Below are 14,626 nucleotides of genomic sequence, written 5' to 3' on the forward strand. Positions count from 1 at the left end.
TATTTTATGCTTGTGTCCTTGGTTTTTGTGAATGTATTCTTTGTTTTTGATTTGTGGTTGCCCTGTTTTTCTTAGATCCTGCTTGCTTTAGACTGATAGTCATATAAGCTCAAACACATTCTAAAAAGAGTCTAGATTTTCTAACTCTCCTTCCCCATATTTTATGATTTTGATGTCCTTTTTAACATCTTCATATTTATCCTTTTTAGTGTTCCTTATGTTTATCATCACTTACAGTTTTTTTTTTTCTTTTTGATCTGTATACTGGCTTAAGTGATTAATTTCCTTTTTTTTTTTTTTAGGTTCTAATCTTTTTTTTTTTTCTTACTCAATGAATTTATTACATTTGTAGTTGTACAATGATCATCACAATCCAATTGTATAGGATTTCCATCCCACAACCCCAGCACATCCCCTCACCCCCAAACTGTCTCCTCCAGAGACCATAAGTTTTTCAAAGTCTGTGAGTCAGTATCTGTTCTGCAAAGAAGTTCATTCTGTCCTTTTTTCAGATTCCACGTGTCAGTGAAAACATTTGATGTTGGTGTCTCATTGTATGGCTGACTTCACTTAGCATGATAATTTCTAGGTCCATCCATGTGGCTAAAAATGCCAGTATTTCATTCCTTTTAATGGCTGAGTAATATTCCATTATGTATATGTACCACACCTTCTTGATCTACTCCTCCGTTGATGGACATTTAGGTTGTTTCCATGTCTTGTCTATTGAAAATAGTGCTACAGTGAACATCGGAGTCTTTGTGAGTCATGGTCTTCTCTGGATAGATGTCCAGGAGTGGGATTGCTAGATCAAATGGTAGTTCCATTTGTAGTTTTCTGAGGCATCTCCATACTGTTTTCCACAGTGGTTGCACCAATTTACATTCCTACCAACAGTGTACTAGGGTTCCTTTTTCTCCACACCCTCTCCAGCACTTATTGTTTGTAGACTTTTTGATGATGGCCATTCTGGCTGGTACAAGGTGGTACCGCATCATGGTTTTGATTTGCATGTCTCTAATAATGAATGATGTTGAGCATCTTTTCATGTGTTTTTTGGCCATCCATATGTCTTCTCTGGAGAATTGTCTGTTTAGATCTTCCGCCCATTTTTAGATGGGGTTGTTTGTTTTTTTGGTATGGAGCTGCAGAAGATGTTTATAAATTTTAGAGATTAATCCCTTGTCAGTTGATTCATTTGCAAAGATTTTCTCCCATTCTGTGGTTTGTCTTTTCATGTTGTTTAGGGTTTCCTTTGCCATGCAGAAACTTTTAAGTTTGACTAGGTCCCATTTGTTTATTTTTGTTTTTATTGTCATTACTCTTAAGAGGTGGATCTGAGATGTTGCTGTCATTTATGTCAGAGAGTGTTTGGCCTGTGTTTTCCTCTTAAGAGTTTTATAGTGTCTGGTCTTATATCTAGGTCTTTAATCCATTTGGAGTTTATTTTTGTATATGGTGTTAGGGAGTGTTCTAATTTCATTCTTTTACATGTGGCTGTCCAGTTTTCCAAGCACCACTTATTGAACAAGCTGTCTTTTCTCCGTTGTATATTCTTGCCTCCTTTGTCATAGATTAGTTGGCTGTAGGTGCATGGGTTTAATTCTGGACTTTCTAACCTGTTCCACTGATCTATATTTCTGTCTTTGTGCCAGTACCATATGGTTTTGATGACTGTTGCTTTGTAGTATAGTCTGAAGTCCAGGAGCCTGATTCCTCTAGCTCTGTTTTTCTTTTTCAGGATGTCTTTGGCTATTCTGGGTCTTTTGTGCTTCCAAACAAACTTTAAAATATTTTGTTCAAGTTCTGTGAAAAATGTCCTTGGTAGTTTGATAGGGATTGCATTGAATCTGTAGATTGCCATAGGTATATAGTCATTTTGATAATATTAACTCTTCCAATCCAAGAACGTGGTGTGTCTTTACATCTATTTGTATCATCTTTGATTTCTTTCATCAGTGTCTTATAGTTTTCAGAGTACAGGTCTTTTGTTTCTTTAGGCAGGTTTACTCCTAGGTATTTTATTCTTTTGGATGCCATGGTAAATGGGATTGCTTCCCTAATTTCTCTGATCTTTCGTTGTTAGTGTATAGAAATGCCATGAATTTCTGTGTATTAATTTTGTATCTTGTGACTTTGCCAAATTCATGGATGAGCTCTAACAGTTTTCTGGTTAGAGTCTTTAGGATTCTCTAGGTAGAGTATCATGTCATCTGCAAATAGTGATAGTTTTACTTCTTCCTTTCCAGTTTGGTTCCTTTTATCTCTTTTACTTCTCTGATTGCTGTGGCTAGGACTTCCAAAATTATTTTGAATAGTAGTGGTGAAAGCAGACATCCCTGCCTTGTTCCTGATCTCAACGGGAATTCTTTCAGCTTTTCACCATTGAGAATGATGTTCACTGTGGGTTTGTCATATATGGCCTTTATTATGTTGAGGTAGGTTCCCTCTATGCCCACTTTCTGAGGAGTTTTTATCAGAAATGGGTGTTGGATTTTGTCAAAGTCTTTTTCTGTGTCTATTGAGAAGATCATATGGTTTTTATTCTTCAGTTTGTTACTGTGGTGTATCACACTAATGGATTTGTGGATATTGAAGAACCCTTGCATCCCTGGGATAAATCCCACTTGATCATGCTGTACAATCCTTTTAATGTATTGTTGGATGCAGTTTGCTAGTATTTTGTTGAGGATTTTTGCATCTATGTGCATCAGTGAAATTGGCCTGTAGTTTTCTTATTTTGTGGTATCTTTGTCTGGTTTTGGTATCAGGGTGATGGTGGCCTCATAGAATGAGTTTGGGAGTATCCCTTCCTCTGCAATTTTTTGAAACAGTTTCAGAAGGAGAGGTGTTAGCTCTTCTCTAAATGTTTGATAGAATTTGCCTGTGAAGCCATCTGGTCCTGGACTTTTGTTTGTTGGAAGTTTTTTAATCACAGTTTCAATTTCAATTCTTGTGATGGGTCCGTTCATCTTTTCTATTTCATCTTGGTTTAGTCTTGGAAGATTGAACTTTTCTAAGAATTTGTCCGTTTCTTCTAAGTTTTCCGTTTTATTGGCATATAGTTGTGTATAGTAGTCTCTTATGATCCTTTGTATTTCTGTGATGTCTGTTGTTACTTCTCCTTTTTCATTTCTAATTTTAATGATTTGTGTCCTCTCTCTTTTTTTCTTGATATGTCTGGCTAAGGGTTTATCAATTTTGTTGATCTTTTCAAAGAACCAGCTTTTTGTTTCGTTGATCTTTTCTATGGTTTTCTTCATTTCTGTTTCATTGACTTCTGCTCTGACCTTTATGATTTCTTTCCTTCTACTAACTCTAGGTCTTGTCTCTTCTTTCTTGAGCTGCTTTAGATGTAAAGTTAGCTTGTTTATTTGAGCTTTTTCTTATTTCCTGAGGTGGGCTTGTATTGCTATAAACTTTCCTCTTAGAATGACTTTTGCTGCATCCCATAGGTTTTGGAGTGTCGTATCTTTGTTGTCATTTGCTTCTAGGTATTTTTTAAATTTCCTCTTTGATTTCTTCAGTGATCCATTGGTTGTTTAGTAGCATGTTGTTGAGTCTCCACGTGTTTGTGTTTTTTGCAGTTTTTTTCTTGTTGATTTCCAGTCGTATAGTGTTGTGGTCGGAAAAGACTTGATATGATTTCAATTTTCTTAAAGTTAGCAAGGTTGGATTTGTAGCCCAGGATGTGATCAATCTCAGAGAATGTTCCATGTGCACTTGAGAAGAATGTGTATTCTGTTGCTTTTGGGTGGAATGTTCTGTAAATATCTATTAAGTCCATCTGATCTAATGCTTCATTCAGGGCCTGTGTTTCCTTATTGATTTTCTGTCTGGATGATCTTTCCATTGCTGTAAGTGGGATGTTAAAGTCCCCCACTATGATTGTGTTATTGTTGATTTGTCCTTTTAAAGTTGTTAGCAGTTGCCTTATATATTGTGGTGAACCTGTGTTGGGTGCATAGATATTTAAAATTGTTGTATCTTCCTCTTTGATTGATCCTTTGATCATTATGTAGTGACCTTCTTTGTCCCTTAAAATATTCTTCATTTTAAAGTCTATTTTTTCTGATATGAGTATTGCTACTCCAGCTTTCTTTTGAGTCCCGTTTGCATGGAATATTTTCTTCCATCCTCTCACTTTCAATTTGTATGTGTCCCTAGAAGTGAAATGGGTCTCTTGAAGACAGCATATATATGGATCCTGTTTTTGTATCCATTCAGCTAATCTATGTCTTTTGGTTGGGGCATTGGTGTGTTGAACATTATTCCAGAGTTCTCTGAGACTCTTCAGTTGTTTTCAATCTTTTTTCTCTTTTCTGTCCCACATCCGTAATTTCTACTAATCTGTCCTCCACCTCGCTTATTAATTCTTCTGCTTCCTGTATTCTGCTGTTAGCTGCTTCTAGTGAATTTTTTATTTCAGTTATTGTATTTTGCATCTCTTCTTAAGTTTTATATCTTGTATTTCTTTGGTCATTGTTTCCTGTAAGTTATCCATCTTTGCCTTTAGTTTATTTCCAATGTCTTGCATCATCTTCAGCATCTTTAGCATCTAAAGTCTTTTTCCTGGAGGCTGAGAATCTCCTGATCACTTAGCTGATTTTCTGGGGTTTTTCCTTTCTCCCTCATCTGAGTTATAGTTCTCTGTCTTTTCATTATTATAGGTTTTTGGTGTGGTGACTTTTTACAGATAATAGAGTTGTAGCTTCTCTTACTTCTGGTGTCTGCCCCCCTTGTGGCTGAAGTTGGTACTGGGGCTTGCTGTAGGCTTCCTGATGGGAGGGGCTGATGCCTGCCCACTGGTAGGTGGAGCTGATTCCTGTCCCTCTGGTGGGTGGGGCTTTGTCTCTTGATGGGATTAGAGGTGGCTCTGTGGCTGGGGGATATTTAGGCAGCCTGTTTACTGAGGGGCGGGGCTGTGGTCCTACCTGGTTTGTTGTTTGCCCTGGGGCTTCTCAGTGCAGACGGGTGGGACCAGATTTTCCCAAAATGGCCACCTCCAGAGAAAGGCCCGCTGCTGAATATTCCGAGAGTTTTGCCTCCAATGTCCTTCCCTCACAACAAGCCACATTCACCCCCATTTTCCCATGAGATCCTCCAAGAACTGCAGTCAGGTTTGACCCAGATTCCCATGGAGACTTCGCTTTGCCCTGGGACCCAGTGCACGTGAAGGTCTATGTGCACCTTTCAAGAATGTGGTCTACATTTCCCCGAGTCCTGTGGAGCTCCTGCACATAAGCCCTACTGGCCTTCAATGCCAGATGCTCTGGGGCTCTTTCTCCCAGTGCCAGATCCCCACACATGGGGGTTTGATGTGGGGCTCAGAACTCTCACTCCTGTAGGTGAGTCTCTTTGAACCATTTAGTTTCCAGTCTGTGGGGCTTCCCTCTTGGGAGGTATGGGGTTGCTTATATTATGTAATCGCTCCTCCTACCTATTGATGTGGCCTCCTCTTTGTCTTCTGGAGTAGGATATCTTTTTTAAGGTTTCTGGTACATTTGGTTGAAGAATGTTCAGTCTTTAGTTGTGAATTTTGTTGATTTTAGGAGAGAAGTTGAGCTCCAGTCCTTCTATTCTGCCATCTTAATCCCATCTCAGTCATAGCACGCTCCTCTTACACTTTTCACCTGAAAAACCTGGGCAATGTCAGAGGGCGAGTGGGCCAGGAAGCCCTGAGGAATAGAAGGAGGCGGCGGAGAAGTGGTGGCCCAGGCCTGCATCTGTGGTAGCTCCAACCCCTCTGTGAGGAACATCTTGTGTGAGGAGAACCCTCCCGCTCTGCATGCAACTGGGAGACTGAGCCACAGCCGTGGCCACAGCTCTTCCAGCCACCTAAGTGATTAATTTCCAATTGTGATTTCCTACATCCTTTATCTCTTTACTTCTTTCCTATTTAAAGGATACCCTTCAGTATTTTTTTTTTTTTAGAATGGGTTTAGCATTGCTGTATTCTTTTAGTTTTTGTTTGTCAGAGAAATTCTTTATTTCTCCTTTTTTTAAATGATAATCTTGCTGAGTAGAGTATTCTAGGCTGCAAATTTTTCTCTTTTAGAATTTTGAATATATCTTGCTGGTCTCTTCTGATCTGTAGTCTTTCTGTAGAGAAATCAGCTGATAGCCTTGTGGGAATCCCCTTCTAATTAACTCTTAGTTTTTCTTGTGCTGCCTTCAGAACCCTCTCCTTATCTTTAACTTTTGCCATTTTTATTATAGCATGTCTTGGTGTAGGTCGTTTGGGGCTTAGGTCCTTCCTGTATCTGGATATCTGTTTCCTTCTTTAGATTTGGGAAGTTTTCAGCCGTAATTACTTCAAATATATTTTCTCTTTCTTTCTTTCTTTCTTTCTTTCTTTCTTTCTTTCTTTCTTTCTTTCTTTCTTTCTTTCTTTCTTTCTTTCTTTCTTTCTTTCTTTCCTTCCTTTCTTTCTTTCTTTCTTTCCTTTCTTTCTTTCCTTCTTTCCTTCTTTCCTTCTTTTCTTTCTTTTCTTTCTTTCTTTTGCTTTTTGCAGCTGCACCCATGGCATATAGAAGTTACCAGCCTAGGGGTTGCATCAGAGTTGTAGCTGCTGGCCTACATTGCAGCCACAGTAACACAGGAACTGAGCCATGTGTGCAACCTACATCACAGCTCATGGCAACACCAGATCCTTAACTCACTGAGCAAGGCTAGGAATTGGGCCCACATCCTCATGGATCCTAGGATTTGTTTCTGTTGCACCACAATGAGAACTCCCTCAAATATATTTTCTTTTTCTTTTTTTTGTCTTTTCGCCTTTTCCAGGGCCTCACCTGTGGCATATGGAGGTTCCCAGGTTAGGGGTCTAATCAGAGCTGTAGACATCAGCCTACACTAGAGCCACAGCAACTCGGGATCTGAGCCATGTCTGTGACCTATACCACAGCTCCTTAACCCATTGAGTGAGGTCAGGGATCGAACCTGAAACCTCATGGTTCCTAGTCAGATTCCTTAACCACTGAGCCTCGACAGGAACTTCCTAAATATATTTTCAATCACCTTTTCTTTTTCTCTCCTTCTGGAATCCCTGTTCATAGACGAGTGCTTTATATTATCCCATAGATCTCACATATTGCTTTCATTTCTTTTCATTTGTTTTTCTGTCTGCTGTCCTGATTGGGTGATTTCCATTATTCTATCTTCCAAGTTACTTATTCGTTCCTCTGCATTATTCATTTTTGCTATTCAATGCCTTTAACTCAGCTTTCGTCTCTGCAAATGAATCTTCTAATTTTTCTTAGCTCTTCCTTATAGTTTCTAGTCCCTTTTTAATGTAATCTGTTCTACTGTTGATATCTGTTCTTAATCCCTTCAGTATTTTCATTATCTTTTTTTTTTTCTTTTCTTTTTAGGGCCATGTATGTGGCATATGGAAGTTCTCAGGCTAGGGGTCGAGTCAGAGCTGCAGCTGCCAACCTATGCCACAGCCATAGCAATGCTGGATCTGAGCCACGTCTGTGACCTACACCACAGCTCACATCAATGCCAGATCCTTAACCCACTGAGAATGGCCAGGGATCGAAACCTCATCCTCATGGATACTAGTCAGGTTTTACCACTGAGCTACAATAGGAACTCCTTTCATTATCTCCTTTTTGGCCTCAATGTCTCTTAGACTGTAGAGGTCTCTTTCGTTGGGGGGCAGCTAAGCTCACCACCGTACCACCAACACACAAAAGTCTCTTTCATTGTTTGCTCCTTCAGGGGAATTCTGTTCTTTTAACTGGGAATGTTTCCTATATTTCTTTATTTTGCTTGTATTTTTTCTTATTCTGTGAGTTTAGGGAAAACAATTATCTACTGTAGTCTTGGAAGGCTCTTTATATGTGGGAGTGTCCCTGGGTAGTCTTGTTTTTTCAGAGTGAGGGCTGCATTTGGTTTGGATGCTTGCTGTCTCTTTCCTCAGTGTGTGCAGGCTGTTATCCCCTTGATAGTGGGTGTGGAGTTGTACACCTGTGTGGGCTTCCAGGAAGGTGGGTGCAATGGGCAGTTTGTGCCTGAAGATGGTGCCTAGTTGCTGGGCCTTTGACAGTGGTGAGGACCCACAGGGAAGTGGAGGCAGCAGGTTGCCCCTGGTTGCAGGGCCCTGGGCAGTTGCACTAATCTTCAGGGGGAGGTGGGGGCAGTGCCCAGAGCTTTTGGCAGTGGCAGTTGTGAGGCTTGGGCATTCCCAGGGAGGTGAGGGCACCAAATGGAACTTGGTTACAGGGCCTGCCATGGTGACGACCCCTAAAGTGACTGGGGCCAAAAGCAGTGCCTCTTCATGGGACCTTTAGTTGTGGTGGGCCACGCCCACTTCAGGAGTCCAAGGTAGCTATGGCAGTTTGCACCCAACCCCATAGCCTGCATAAGAGGCACCCTGCTGCCCAAGAGCCCATGGTTGCGCAGAGAAAGGTAGTCCTTTGGTGGTCCTGCCCCTCCTCTTCTCAACCTCCCCAGCAACGGCACCTTGCTTCTCCTTTGGCATGGGCCTCCTCCTGCACTCCCTCAGCTCTGTAGTCTCAGTACCCAGCCCCCCTGCCTGAGTGTCTCAGGCTGTGGTGTTCCAGGCTGTGGTACCAGTGATTTGTGTGGCTCTCTCTGCTTTTCTCTCCTCTGACCAGCTATGGCACTTTTTCCTGAGGTTTTGAAGTTGCCCCTCTGTCCTGGCTGATCTCCCTGTCAGTTATGTGGCTTCTCAGCATGCAGATTCATTTCCTTTTTCGCAGTTCCCTCAGGTGTTCTGGTCCTGTCCTAATTCCTTTTCTTCTCTTTTCTGTCTCTCTTTCTTTTGTTCTACCCAATTATATGGAAGGTTTCTTGCCCTTTTTGGAGGTCTGAGGTCTGAGGTCTTCTGCCAGTGTTCAGCAGATGTTCTGTGTGAATGACTGTCTTTTTTTTTGTATGTGTGTTTGTGTGAGAAGGTGAGTGCCACATCATACTCTTCTGCCATCTTGATCCCACCTTCCATTGTTTAATAAGATTTTTTTGATATTTAGTTGTATGAATTCTTTTATATTTTAGGCATTAACCCCTTATCAAATATATTATTTGCAAGTATCATCTCCCGTTAACTAGGTTGCCTTTTTGTTTTGTTGATAGTTTCTTTCACTGTGCAAAACTTTTATTTTTTTATTTTTTTAGGGCTGCACCCATGACATATGGAAGTTCTCAAGCTAGGGGTCGAATCAGAGCTGTAGCTTCTGCTCTGTGCCACAGCCACAGCAATGCCAAATCTGAGCCACGTCTGTGACCTACACCACAGCTCACAGTAATGCCAAATCCTTAACCCACTGAATGAGGCCAGGAATCGGACCCTTATCCTCATGGACCCATGGATACTAGTTGGGTTCATTATTACTGAGCCATGATAGGAATTCCTCAAAAGTTTTAATTTTGATGTAGTCTCATTTGTTTATTTTTACTTTCTTTTCCCTTGCCTATGGAGACATACCAAAAAATTTCATTAAGATTAATGTCAAAAAATACCATGTGATATCACTTATATCTGGAATCTAATATATGGCATAAATGAAACTTTCCAAAGAAAAGAAAATCATGGGCTTGCAGAATAGACTTGTGGTTCCAAGGGGAAGGGGTGGAGTGGGGTTACTGGGTAGCTTGGGGTTAATAGATACAAACTATTGCCTTTGGAATGGATTAGAAATGAGATCCTGCTGTGTAGCACTGGGAACTATGTCTAGTCAGTTATGATGGAGCATGATAATGTGCAAAAATTGAATGTGTACATGTATGTGTAATTGGGCCACCATGCTGTACAGTAGAAAAAAAATTGTACTGGGGAAATAACTATTAAAAAAAAACACTCAAAGACTAATGTCAAAGAGCATACTAGCTGTTTTCTTCTAGAAATTTTTTCATTTCAGGTCTTACATTAATTCCTTAGTCCATTTTGAATTTATTTTTGTGAATGGTATAAGGGAATAGTCCAGGAGTTTTTTGTATCTAGTTGTCCAGATTTCCCAGCATCACTTAATGAAGAGGCTGTCTTTTGCCCATTGTATTTTCTTGTCTCCTTTGTCATAGATAAATTGACCATAATTGTATGGGTTTATTTCTCTGCTCTGTATTTTGTTCCAATTTTCTGCGTGTCTGTTTTTGCGCCAGCACCATACCATTTTGATGACTGTAACTTTGTAGTATAGTTTGAACCAGGGAGCATGAGATCTCCAGCTTTGTTCTTTTTTCTCAAGATTGTTTTGGCTATTCAAGTTGTGTGGGTGTGTATGTTTCCATACAAATTTTAGAATTATTTCTAGTTCTATGAAAAATGCCAATGATATTTTGACAAGGATTGCATCGATCTATAGATATCCTTAGTTAATATCATTTTAACAATATTAATTATTCAAGTCCATGAACATGATTTATCTTTCCATCTGTGTCATCTTTAATTTCTTTCATTGGTATATCCTATAGTTTCTGAGTACAGGTCTTTAACTTCCTTAGATTTATTTTTAGATATTTTATTCCTTTTGGTGCAATTATAAATGGGATTATTTTCTAAATTTCTCTTTCTGATAGTTCATTGTTAATGTATAGAAATGTGATAGATTTCTGTATATTAATTTTGTCTCCTGCAACTTTACCAAATTCATTGATTAGCTCTAGCAGTTTTTTTGGTGGTGTCTTGAGGAATTTCTATGTATATTATCATGTCATTTGCAAACAGTGACAGTTTACTTCTTTCTTTGCAATTTGGATTCCTTTTATTTCTTTCTAAAAATTTTATAGGATTTTTTGTTACTCAATTACATTTGTAGTTGTACAACAGTCATCACAACAAAATTTCATAGCGCTTCCAACCCAAACCCCCAGCACATCCCCCCACACCCCAACCTGTCTCATTTGGAAACCATAAGATCTTCAGAGTCTGTGAGTTAGTATCTGTTCTGCAAAGAAGTTCATTGTGTCCTTTTTTTACATTCCACATGTAAGTGATAGCATTTGATGTTGGTATCTCACTGTCTGACTGACTTCACTTAATTTCCAGGTCCATCCATGCTGCTGCAAATACCATTATTTCTTTCCTTTTAATGGCTGAGTAATATTCCATTGTGCATAAATACCACATTTTCTTTATCCACTCCTCTGTCGATGGACATTTAGGTTGTTTCCATATCTTGGCTATTGTATATAGTGCTGCAATGAACATTGGAATACATGTATCTTTTCGAGTTGTGGTTTTCTCTGGATAGATGCCCAGGAGTGGGATTGCTGGATCAAATGATAGTTCTATTTTTAGTTTTCTGTGGTTGCACAGTGGGGGTTGCACCAGTTTACATTCCCACCAACAGTATTATAGGGTTCCCTTTTCTCCACACCCTCTCCAGCATTTATTATTTGTAGATTTTTTTTTTTCTGTCTTTTCTAGGGCCGCACCCATGGCACATGGAGGTTCACAGGCTAGGGGTCCAATTGGAGCTGTAGCTGCCGGCCTACACCAGAGCCACAGCAACGCAGGATCCGAGCCACATCTGTGACCTACACCACAGTTCACGGCAACGCCAGATCGTTAACCCACTGAGGAAGGGCAGGGACTGAACCCGCAACCTCATGGTTCCTAGTCGGATTCGTTAACCACTGTGCCACGACGGGAACTCCCTGAATGTGATTGTTGATAGGTAAGTACCTATTGACATTTTGTTAAACGTTTTGGGGTTGTGGTTTTTTTTTTCCTTCCTTATAGTTGGTCTTCTAGGCTCGTTGTGGTCAGAAATGATGCTTAATATGATTTCAGTTTTCTTAAATTTACAGAGATTTGTTTTGTGGCCTAGTATGTAATTTAACCTGGAGAATATTACATGTACATTTGAAAAGAATGTATTCTGTGGCCTTGGGATGGAATGTTTTGTATCTATGTATTAAGTTTATCTGGTCTAAAATATCATTTAAGGCCAGTGTTTCATTGTTGATTTTTTGACTGGATGATATGTCCATTGATGTAGGTTGGTACTAAAGTCCCCAGTATTATTAAATTATTATCAGTTTCTCCCTTTATGTCTATATTTGCTTTATGTGTTTAGGTGCCCCTATGTTGGGTGCATATGTATTTATAATTGTTATATCTTCTTAGATTTATGCCTTTATTAATATGTGCTGTCCTTAGTCTTTTGTGACAGTCTTTGTTTCCAAGTCTGCTTTATCTGATATAAGTATTTGTACCTCATTTTTGGTTTTGTTTTTCATTTCTATTTGCATGGAATACCTTTTCTCATCCCCTTATTTTCAGTTTGTGTTTGTCTTTAGATCTGAAATGAACCTTGTAGGGGAGTTTTATATATATATACATATATATCTTGTTTTTGTATCTATTGTTTTTGGGATTTATTGATTTATTTATTTTTGTCTTTTTAGGGCTGCACCTGCAGCATATGGAGGTACCCAGGTAGGGGGTCTAATCGGAGCTACAGCTGCTGGCCTGGGCCACAGCCATGCCAGGTCCCGAGCCATGTCTGCAACCTACACCACAGCTCATGGCAATGCTGGATCCTTAACCCACTGTGCTGGTCCCAGTGCTCCAGAGATGCTGCTGGGAATACCACAGCAGGAATTCCCTTAAGGTTTCTTAAACTCCTCATTTTTTAAAATTGAGGTATAGTTAATGTACAATATTATATAAGTTCAGACACACTACATAGAAATTCACAATTTTCAAAGTTTACACACCATTTATAGCTACAAAATGTTGGCTGTATTTCTCTATGCTATACAATATGTACATGTAACTTATTTATTTTATACATAGTAATTTACCTCTTTATCTCCAACCCCTATCTTGCCCCTCCCTCCTTCCTTCTCCCCACTGGTAAACACAAGCTTGTTTTCTATATGTGAATCTGTTTATTTTTTGTTAAATCCACAAGTTTGTTTTATTTTTTAGGTCCCACATATAAGTGATATCATACATTATTTAGCTTTCTATGATTTATTTCACTTAATACCCTTCATATTGTAGTATATGGCAAAATTTTATTCTTTGTTATGGCTTGAGTAATATTTCATTGTATTACGTATACCACATCTTTATCCATTTGTCTGCTAATGGACATGTGAGTTGCATCCATATCTTGGATATTGTAAATAATGCTGTTATGAACATTGGTCTTGTCCTTATTTCTTTTTATTGGTTTGTTTTTTCTGTTCAGCTCCAGTGATTCCCACTACTCTGTCTTCTAACTTGAGCTTGTGGATCCATTCTTCTTTATCATCTAATCTAATATTAATTCCCTCTAATGCATTTTTCCTTTCAATAATTGTATTCTTCATCTCTGTTTGGCTTTTTATAATTTCTAACTCTTTGTTAAAACCATCTTTTTGCTCTGTTCATCTGTAGAGCTTCATCTAAAGTTTTTTGAACATCTTAATGGTCATTACCATGATTAGTGCTATATACTCTAGGGGTGCCTTCTATTTGGGCTCCTTGGGCCCTTCTGTTGTGACTGACTACTGTGGGCTGTCTGGTGGGTGTGGCTGGTCCCGGTCTGATTGATTTCCAGGCCCTCCTTTGTGTAGAGGCTGCTGTCTGCTGGTGGGTGCAGCTGGATTACAAAGCTGCTGGCTATGGGGCCCCAGGGGATGCTGGATTCTGGCTAGTCCACTGGTGGGTGGAGCTGGGTCTAGAGTGGGTGGTTTCAGGGCATGGGGGTGGAGGGAGTGTGTTCAGGATCTAGGGTTGGCCTGCGAATTGGCAGGGCCAGTTTCTGACATAGCTGGCTGCTGGGTCTGAAATGTCCCAAAGCTGATGTACTCACTGGTAAATGGGGCTGGATCCTGGGACAGCTGCTGGCTAAGGGGCCAAAGGTGTCCCAGAGCTGGTTTCTGCCTGCTGGTGGGCAACATCAGGGCCTTGGGGTTCCTGGGGCTGGTGTTGGCCTACAGGTAGACAGTGTTAGAGCTGGTGCCAGCTCACTGGTGGGCAGACCCGGATTCCTGGGTCTCTGGCTACAGAGCCCCGAGGGTCCTAGAGCTGGTTTTGCCATGCTGGTAGATGGGGCTAGGTCTTGGACTGGCCATCTGAGGGTTCCATGGTGTCCTAGAGCTGATTTTGGCCTGCTGGTGGCCAGGGCCCAGGGGCATCTGTGGCTGGTGCAGGCCTGTTGGTGGGTGGAGCTGTGTCTAGTGTCTTGTCCTGAGGCATAGCATTACTGGTGCCAACAGGTTGGTGGGCAGGGCTGGATCTCAAGACTAATAAGCTGGAGAGGGGACTCCAAAAATGGCATTTGCCAGCACCAGTGTCTGTGTGGTAGAACAAGCTCCCAAAGATGGTTGCTGCCAGTGTCTTTGCCCCCAAGGTGAGCTGCATTTGCCCCCTGCCTCCCCAGAAGACTCTAGACAGTGAGTCTGACTCAGGCTTCTCTCAAATAACTGCTTCTTCTCTGGGTGCTGGAGTGTGTGAGAGTGTGTCTACACCCTTTAGAAGTCGAGTCTGATTTCCCACAGCCCTCTGCCTCTTCCAAAATTAAGCCTTGCTAGTCTTCAAAACCAAACATTCCACAGACTCATTCTCCTGGTGCAGGACTGCCTAGGCTGGGGAGCCCAGTATGGGGCTTGGACCATTCACTCCCTAGAGAGAGAACCTCTGCAATTTTAATTATCCTTCTAT

This window comes from Phacochoerus africanus, chromosome 7 (assembly GCF_016906955.1).
Source record: "Phacochoerus africanus isolate WHEZ1 chromosome 7, ROS_Pafr_v1, whole genome shotgun sequence".
In the NCBI taxonomy this organism is placed as follows: Eukaryota; Metazoa; Chordata; class Mammalia; order Artiodactyla; family Suidae; genus Phacochoerus; species Phacochoerus africanus.